Consider the following 8863-nt stretch of genomic DNA (forward strand, 5'->3'; position numbering starts at 1 on the left):
GCCTGTTGAATACCTTCACAGATTATTTCCCATTTTTTAACAAGTATCTCCCTTATCATGAGAAAAAATGTGATTTTCCTTCTAGCCCATATTTAACCATCATATTTGTGCATATGATTGCAGCTCTGCTGAAAGGACTTGGGAGTGAGCTGCCAGGCTGCAAGGGATTGAATCGAAAGCCCCCTAACAGTTAAAGTGTCCATTAGCTTCTCTACACTTAGCATCCATCAGAGAGAAGACGGGCTGGGAGCCCCGGGCGAATTTCTAACTAGCCTAATGAGGAGAGAGATTCTGGGAGCAAAAAAAGTTCATTTGCTGAATTTCCAGCAAGAAGTCACTTCAATATTGCTTCTAGGAAACACTGACAGGCTTTGTTGGTAAGAAATCATTATGCTGAGAGAGAAATGGGATATTGTTATATGAGGTTTTTAAAGAAAATTCATTTTGATAGATGTCTAACTGTGCATTCAATTAAATTTCCTTCTCTTTCTTAAAAATAGATGTCAGGTAATTGTACTCAAGTTCTGTAAGCTGAAAAGTGTTATCCTTTCCTTCCAGTTATTAAAATTTCTTTATCAATATGTGTCTTTCTTGTCTTAATCCTTTGACTACAGGGGGCCCTCAATGGAAATACATGGCGTTTCCCTCCTTGCCGGTGGATATGTGCATGCCTTCCTGAAGAATTAGTAAGGACTGTTTTCTTTTTTTCTTTTTTTTTCTTTTGGTAAAAACTGACTTCTGCATTTAAATTATGTAGGTTCCATGCTCCCAAAAATTGTTCTTAAAAATCTATATGCATGACCATTTGCTAGACACAAGTCCTTTTAGTTATACAATCACAAGTCAGCATTATTCACCATGATGCCTCACTATTTTCTAACTATGTATTCTGCCATTTGGGAATGAGCCTTTTGAAGCTTTTTTTTTTTTTTTTTCGAGATGAAGTGTTGCTTTGTTATCCAGGCTGGAGTTCAATGGTGTAATCTCGTCTCACTGCAACACCCACCTCCCAAATTCAAGTGATTCTCCTGCCTCAGCCTCCCAAGTAGCTGGGATTACAGGCACATGCCACCCCACCTGGCTAATTTTTGTATTTTTAGTAGAGACAGGGTTTCACCATGTTGGCCAGGCTGGTCTCGAATGCCTGACCTCAGGTGATCCGCCTGCCTCACCCTCCCAAATTGCTGGGATTACAGGGATGAGCCACAGTGCTCGGCCCTTATGAAGCTTTTAACAATGACCAATCTGATGTTCAAAGGATTTATCCCCTTCAAGACACCCTCTTACTCCCAGCAGATTCATCATTCTAAAATATAGCTTTGCAAATGTATACATACCTGCATCTGAAACATCTAAACCTCCAGTGGCTATGCATCCCTCATCTGGAACAACCCACTTCTCGTTCTGATTATCCAGTTGCCAGCAATGTTACCCTCATGTTCCTGATCAACCAGACGCCTACTCTTGGAGTCATCTTCATTCACCTTCCCATTGCTCCTCACATTCATCAGAGCCACTCACTATATTCCAAGTCATATATGTGAAGTCAATCAGAATTTTCCCATCACAATATTGGTCTTATGTGCTCATGCTTCTCCACGGCAATTGCCATTTAATTAATTCAGACTCAGATATTTTGCCTTGACTATTTTCATAGCCCGTTATTTGCTTGCCTTATCCCAAATAATTTCACAGATGGACAGCCATATACATTTTGCTAAGATTAACTTCAACCACATTCCAATCAAACATTCCATGACTCTCTCACTGTGTACTGGAAACATACATCTTAGCATTTAACACTTTCCAAAATGTCATTGACACCTACATTCCGGAATTTACCTAGTACTTTTACATCAATGTATGATAAGTTCTCACAAATTATAACTATGCACTGCCATTGTCATGTCCCACACTGTTTTACATTTGTACCTCCACTCATATTCTCCACTTCAAGTGGAATATCCTGTCTCCACTATCACCACCATCAAAATATTAATCTGCTTTGAGACTTCTTTTCAAATTCCAATCATTTCATGAAGGCTTTGCTGATACACCAACCAAGCAGGATTTCTTACCTCTCTGAGAAACAGCACTAATAGCACTTTGTGGGCATGTCAAGTAGAGGAAAATGAAGAGTAACAGTAGGTCTTAGTTTCCACAATGGCGAGATTTCTAAACTCTTTCTTTCCAATTCTGACTCTTTGTGAACAAACGGTCCGTTGCATAATAGAAGACAGAAAAAGCATCACTTCAGAATGTCTTTATCAATGGGAATGAGATCTCAAAAAAGGCTTTAGCGCCTTGGAGAGAAAACCGAGTGAGTTATCAGATCAAGCTAACTCAGTCTAGCTATTTCCCAACTTTTAATATGAAATTATATAGAAATGATGGGCAATTTGGGGCTTTCATTTAGGAAAGCAATGGCACTAGGGTTAAAATGTAGCAAGCAGGCTATTTCCAGAACTGAGTTAACTTTAACTCATTTCCAACCTTCCCATATAAAAATAACAGACTGACTACTAACCTATACTTTTATGTTCATTGTCCTATTTGGCAATACCTCCGTAAAGATTTTTAAGAAACCAGGGAACAAAGACTGTGACTGACTTATCTCTATGTTCTAAGTCATCAAGAAGAGATAAGTAAAGATATTTGATAAATATTTATTAAATTAAAGTCTCCCCTGTCAGGCTACCCCTTAAATATCTCACACTAAGTATTACTAACAATTTACAGTGCACGTATTTGGTAAATAATGTGGCATTCCCTTTTATTTATATGGTACATGCAAACATCTTAACATAACATTAATTCCTCAAGCTCAATGTGTAAAGTGCATTCTTCCATTATTGTAGTATATGTCTCCACATATAGTGCCACAATGCCTAGCACAAAACAGATGGATTGGCTCAAGAAAACTTATTTGATATTTTGATATAGTAAAAAAAAATACTGTTTTTTAAATGTATTTTCAGATTAAGAAGGTAAACAGAGAAAAAGATAACACTCAAGAAGCTGCCTATATGTAAGAGATTCCTTTGAGAACTTTCAAATGGCTCCTTTCTACAAAAGACCTGGGAATACTTAACCCCCCACCACTAGCACACTCAAAGCTCAAGGCAAATGCGTATTCAAGATTGACAGGGTCATGGACTCTGAAAGTCTTTGGTGAGTATTGTGCTGCAAGTCTTAATATTCTACCAAATGAGTAAGTACACTATTTTCTGAAAATATTTCAAAAGACGAACTTTTTCTCATGATTCCACTACAACCACCCACCTTCCTTCTTTATTGGCTCTCCTAATAATTCTTCCAACCCAGCAGTAATGCACCATGGAATCAGGTGAATGGTATCAGTAGCTTCCTCCCTTCTTTATCATTGGCACTATCTAATGCACAGTTTCTTTCCTGATCCCATCTGACAATAAGCCCAAATAAGTCATCTTTCATCTCTCCAGAAACCACAGGCTGCTTTATGTAAGTGCTATTCTAGATTTTAATTTTAACAAAAGAAATTAAAGTGCAGAGATAACTGCTTCCAGAAATACTAGCCACTAGTTATACTGTCTCTGCTTTACCAAAAGGAGACACTTACTTACATATGCACATACACACCCCAAACTGAGTTCTGAAAAGCCATTCACTGGGGCTGCAATGAGTTCCTTCATGTGTTTTTAGTAAGATTGACTGGTCTACTCAAAGTTCTTTCAATACTTACTCTACAAAGCAATATGTTTAAAACCCAGGGAGATTCAGGGAGTTGGTTGATCGGGGACCACAAGACTTCAGGGAGATTCAGGGAGTTGGTTGATCGGGGACCACAAGACTTACAGCTCCAATATCATTCAGTATTTTAAATTACACACGGACTGCTGCTGTTAATCTCTGGGTGGGCTGTGACTGAGCTGAAGAGAATCTGTTTTTGGATTCACTGCCAGGATGTTGGTAATCTCTGTCTTGTTGAATATTTGTTTCTCCTTTTTTTCTGTTTAATATATTTCTTGGTTTCTAGAAGTGTTCTCTGATGTCAAGTGTTCATAGCAGAGAGATCCCAATTATTTGGCTTCAATGTACAGTCAAGAGAGTCCTGTCAACTCTCATTAAATCCTTCAGTCTTATCTTTTAGTCAATATATTGAGCCTCCTCTAGATGCTATCCTTGTTATAGATTTTAATCATCTTGATTAGATGATTCTTCTGTTACAAAATTCCATATGGGTTAGTACAATCACACAGTAATGACAAGTCTTACAAATTTGCATGACATTTCCTAGGTTTTTAAGTTCTTTAACATACATCAGGCATTTTTCCGTCAGCGCAACCATGTGAGATAAAGCAGTTGATACTTTTCTTCAAGTAAGTGGACAGAGGATCAGAAAAATAAAGGAACTTGCTCTAGAAACCATGGATAATAAATCATATTTAAAATGTAACCTCCAGAGCTTACATATGAGACTTTAGTGTAGTAAATTAAAATGAATAAACATCAAATGAAAATGATATAATATCATATGTAAAAATAAACAAAGTTGGTTTAAGAATATATTCACCAATACCTCATGAGTGAAGCTTGTATGACTAGCAGTATTTAAACTAGTACTGCTAGGAGAGACGAAAAAATATCACGTGAAAAAAGCAGATCTCGGGGATTAAAAAAAAAAAAAAAACACTAAGAGAAGAGATGTTTTGTTTTCAGTTATTGCCAAACTCCAGATCTAATAGTGCATTAGTTTATCTGGTCCTTTATAGCTAAATGACATTCTGCACTCATTAGAAGATATGCAGATTTTTATTAGAGTTTTTCCTTCTATACAAACTGACCATTTCTTGACATTTTGACTAATTAACAAGAAAGTTGTTTATAAAAATGGAAGATTCTGTGTCCCATTGTCAAAACATCAGCATTTTGAACTAGGGAAGACATGTAACATTGAGATCATGTGTTATGAAAAATATAAAATATATCCCAGTATTTCAGGAAACCGCTGGCTTCATCAGTCTGTGTCAGGGAATTAATTTTCAGTCATACATCCCTGCTGATACATCTGAAACCTGAGAAAGTCCAATTTCCTTCCTTCATATGTGTCTAATAGAGTATGAATAGTTCACGTGTCTGAGGGAAATCAGAGGCCGAGCTAGAGACTCACTTTCTCAGTAACAAGGAGGACAGCAGCTTCAACCTGCTGCTGACAGAGGGGCTTGCATCTTCCTTGCCCCAGGAAAGGTTTTCACACCTGGGTGAGGTGCAAATTGCAGTCAGTCAGAAGAGAAGGGCCCAATGGAAATAGGATGGACTACCGGGCACAGAATGGCTTTCTGCCTACGCTTTCTCCTCTGCAAACCAGAGAAAGGGCAAAATTCTGTGGGTTTCTAGGGGAGGACCCTGGAGCTACAGCTCTTTGTTGGCTAATCTCCTTCTCTTTTCCCTCCTGGGAGAGATCCAAACACACAAATAGGTCCAAAGGTACAAAAACTTCCATTTAGGACTATGAAAGGCAACAGGAGAGAGGAGGTAATCAATTTGTGGTCCATCCCAAATTCCCTTTCAGCTAGCCACCTAAGAGAGTGGGATGGGGAGCCTCACCTGATGCATTGGTAATTCCAGACAATGCATACTTGAGAGTCAGATATAAAGTGGTCATCCATTCATGAGTCCTAAATGAGCATTTGCTGTGCATCTTGCTCAGAGCTCATGTATTGTGTAATAGTGAGCATAAAAACCACTGTTTTTAAAGTATGCTGTATTTATGAAAATTATTGAACAATGATAGGGCTCACAGCATAACAGTGACTGATTTTCCATTTAGTATTGAGAAATGATTCACAAGGTGTGGTCCTGGGACTGGCAATATCAGCATCACTTTGGAACTTGTTAGAAATACAGATTCTCAGGCCCTACCACAGACAACATGAATCAGAAACTCAGGATGGAGCCCAGTTTTCTGTATTTTAGCAAGCCCTCCAGGGGATTCTGATACACACTAAAGTTTAAAAGTGATGAGCATTTATGAATCTGCACTTACATTCTTTGTATTTCCAATGCATTTACATGTCATTGTATTTTCTATGAATGTGAAATCAAAGAACACCTTAGAAGCAACCATCATAAAAAAATTCACGAACGCTAATAATGCAACTACAAAAAAGAAGTCACCTTTATGTAGTAATTAATTTATTGCAAATTCATAGTCTTTTAGAAAAAGCAGGGATTAAATCCCAGGCTTGCCATTACACTGTGACTGTGGACATGTTTCGCACCTTTTTCCAGTCTCAGGTTTCCTTATCTATACAGTACTCATAATCAAAGTGTTTCCATTATAGGATTGTTTTGAGGATGAAAATGTAAATACACTTAAAGAACAAGATATTATGCCTCGACTATAGTTTGTGTTTAATGTACATATACCTATGAATATTATCACATAGTTCTTGCATGAATCTTGTGTAACAGTAAAAAAGTGAACATCATAGGTGAAGCATCTTATGTTTAAAGTGTAAATTTTGACCACATGCATATAGAGATTGAGAATTATCCACAATTAGTATATATATCCACTCAGATCTATTATATAAAATGGGATCTTGGCTGGGCAAAATCTAAGCTCAGATGCTTCTGACAAGTGAAGTAGGACTATTCTGCTTAAATCATTTATACCATCGATTGAGGTTACCTAGGGGGACCAGGGACCAGATTTCAGGGAGCAACAATGCAGGTCCCAAAAGGAAACTCATTACCAGGGAAGTCAGGAAGACCAAATCTCTTGGGCCAAACTGAGTAACAAAGCCATGCATTGTAAATTTATTACCTCATACTAGAATTTGTTCTGATCTCTTCAGTGGGCTGTGTGTACCCAGGAGGAGGGAGCTAGGTGTGGCCATTGGAAAAGCTGTGTTTCTTAATGCTGTGATACTTTGGAGTGTAAGGAACTTTGCTCTGATTCCCATCTGAGCTTAGCCAAAACACACTATTCTACTCACTTCCTGAAATCAGTGCTACCATGAAGTGTGGCAGGGCATGTGGGTGTCTAGAGGCAGCAATGATGAGGAACGCAGAATTCTGACCTACCTGAGTGTCCCCAGCATGACTTGGTGTCCCTAGTTTGCTGGGATCATCAGACATGAACACCATGCCACCACTACAATTCTCTTCACTTTAGGCAACACTTCTATGGAACCCTAGCTACAAGTAATTATGAAAAACTATTTTTTCCCCTTTGCCTGGGTAGTCAAAGTTTTTTTTTTTTTTTTGAGACGGAGTCTTGCTCTGTCGCCCAGGCTAGAGTGCAGTGGTGCAATCTCAGCGCACTGCAAGCTCCGCCTGGGTTCACGCCATTCTCCTGCCTCAGCCTCTTTGAGTAGCTGGGACTACAGGCGCCCACCACCACGCCCGGCTAATTTTTTTGTATTTTTAGTAGAGACGGGGTTTCACCATGGTCTCGATCTCCTGACCTCATGATCCGCCTGCCTCGGCCTCCCAAAGTGCTGGGATTACAAGCGTGAGCCACCGCGCCCGGCCGTCAAAGTTTTATCTTATACCAATGTTCATTTGTAATGTGTCTTCATTATCAACTTAGGATATTTTTTGGGAAATGTGAAAGTACAAAAATAATGTGAGGCACAAACCCACAGCAGTACTTTGGAAGTCCGCTTAAGACATGAAGCTTAAGTTACAGCAGTGGATAATAACCAGAGGGCACATCTTTGCTTTGGAGAATACTTGAAATTCTTGTGGGGAGGTAACCTTATAAAAGCTTGGATTTTGTAGTAAAGCAGTTGGGGACTTGGGAACAATGAATATCGGGTGTAAATGGTGATGGATCTATTTCTGTTTTCTCCATTAGGACCTGAGAAAAATTGTGTTATCTAAGAGTGCAGTTATTCTGACACAGACTGACATCAGGTGCCCACGACATGAAACACAGAAGAGAAAAATAGCATCTACCTTATAGGAAGACATACTATATTCTCGACCACATATTTGATAACTCTTACAGCCCTTTAAAGATAATTATAACTAAAATATTATTTTGTAACTCATAGATGTCAAAAGACTAGCTCATTTTATTGCAGGTACATAGCAGAACCAAGATTTGAACTCAGACCTGTCTCATTCCACAACTCATTTTCCTTGAAGTCAATAGATGCCACTCATCTCTAAATATCTACAAAAGGGGCTCAGAGGTAGAGAGGGAAAGTCTGAAGAGACTCAGGACTACCACCCAATGTTCTGTCTTTAGATAGAGATGCTATCACCAAGCTCTCTTTCACACATACTCCTCCTCATCTCATTTCGGTTCTTGTACTTGGTTCTCGGTGTAAGATTTTGTTAGAAGAAAGAGGCATGTTGGTAAAATAAGAAATAATATATCAAAAATACAATAAAATTGTTTGAAAGTCTCTGCAGTGCTTTAACAATGAAAGAAGTATCTATGCACACTTTGTAGTTCGCTAAATACATAATTGGTTAAGTCAGAAAACTATGTAGAGCTGAGGCAGGCAGAGCACTAGGTCAGGAATTTGAGAAAACAGCCTGGCCAACATGGTGAAACCCCGTCTCTACTAAAAATACAAAAATTAGCCGGGTGTTGTGGCGGGCGCCTGTAATCCCAGCTACTTGGGATGCTGAGGCAGGAGAATTGCTTGAACCTGGGAGGCGGGGATTGCAGTGAGCCGGAATCATGCCACTGCACTACAGCCTGGGTGACAGAGCAAGACTCTATCCCAGAAAAATAAAAATAAAAAAATTAAACTATGTAGAGTTATTTCTACAAATTGAGTTTAGCCATTGTTATTGAATATTTATTGCTCTTAAATACAGTTCTGAGAACCCCTGAAATGATTACTGAATATAGATTTTAGGG

At 38.7% G+C, this 8863-nt stretch overlaps 1 long non-coding RNA gene across 1 annotated transcript; it reads left to right on the top strand.

Annotated features, from left to right (window-relative positions):
- The first annotated feature begins 648 nt into the window (after positions 1-648).
- On the top strand, positions 649-7961 carry LOC131381021 (uncharacterized). Its single transcript, XR_009209433.1, has 3 exons — positions 649-686; positions 2979-3171; positions 7844-7961. It is a non-coding gene; the product is annotated as an uncharacterized LOC131381021 (long non-coding RNA).
- Positions 7962-8863: the final 902 nt, after the last annotated feature.

The sequence above is a fragment of the Hylobates moloch genome, unplaced genomic scaffold, assembly GCF_009828535.3.
Source record: "Hylobates moloch isolate HMO894 unplaced genomic scaffold, HMol_V3 SCAFFOLD_13, whole genome shotgun sequence".
Taxonomy (NCBI): Eukaryota; Metazoa; Chordata; class Mammalia; order Primates; family Hylobatidae; genus Hylobates; species Hylobates moloch.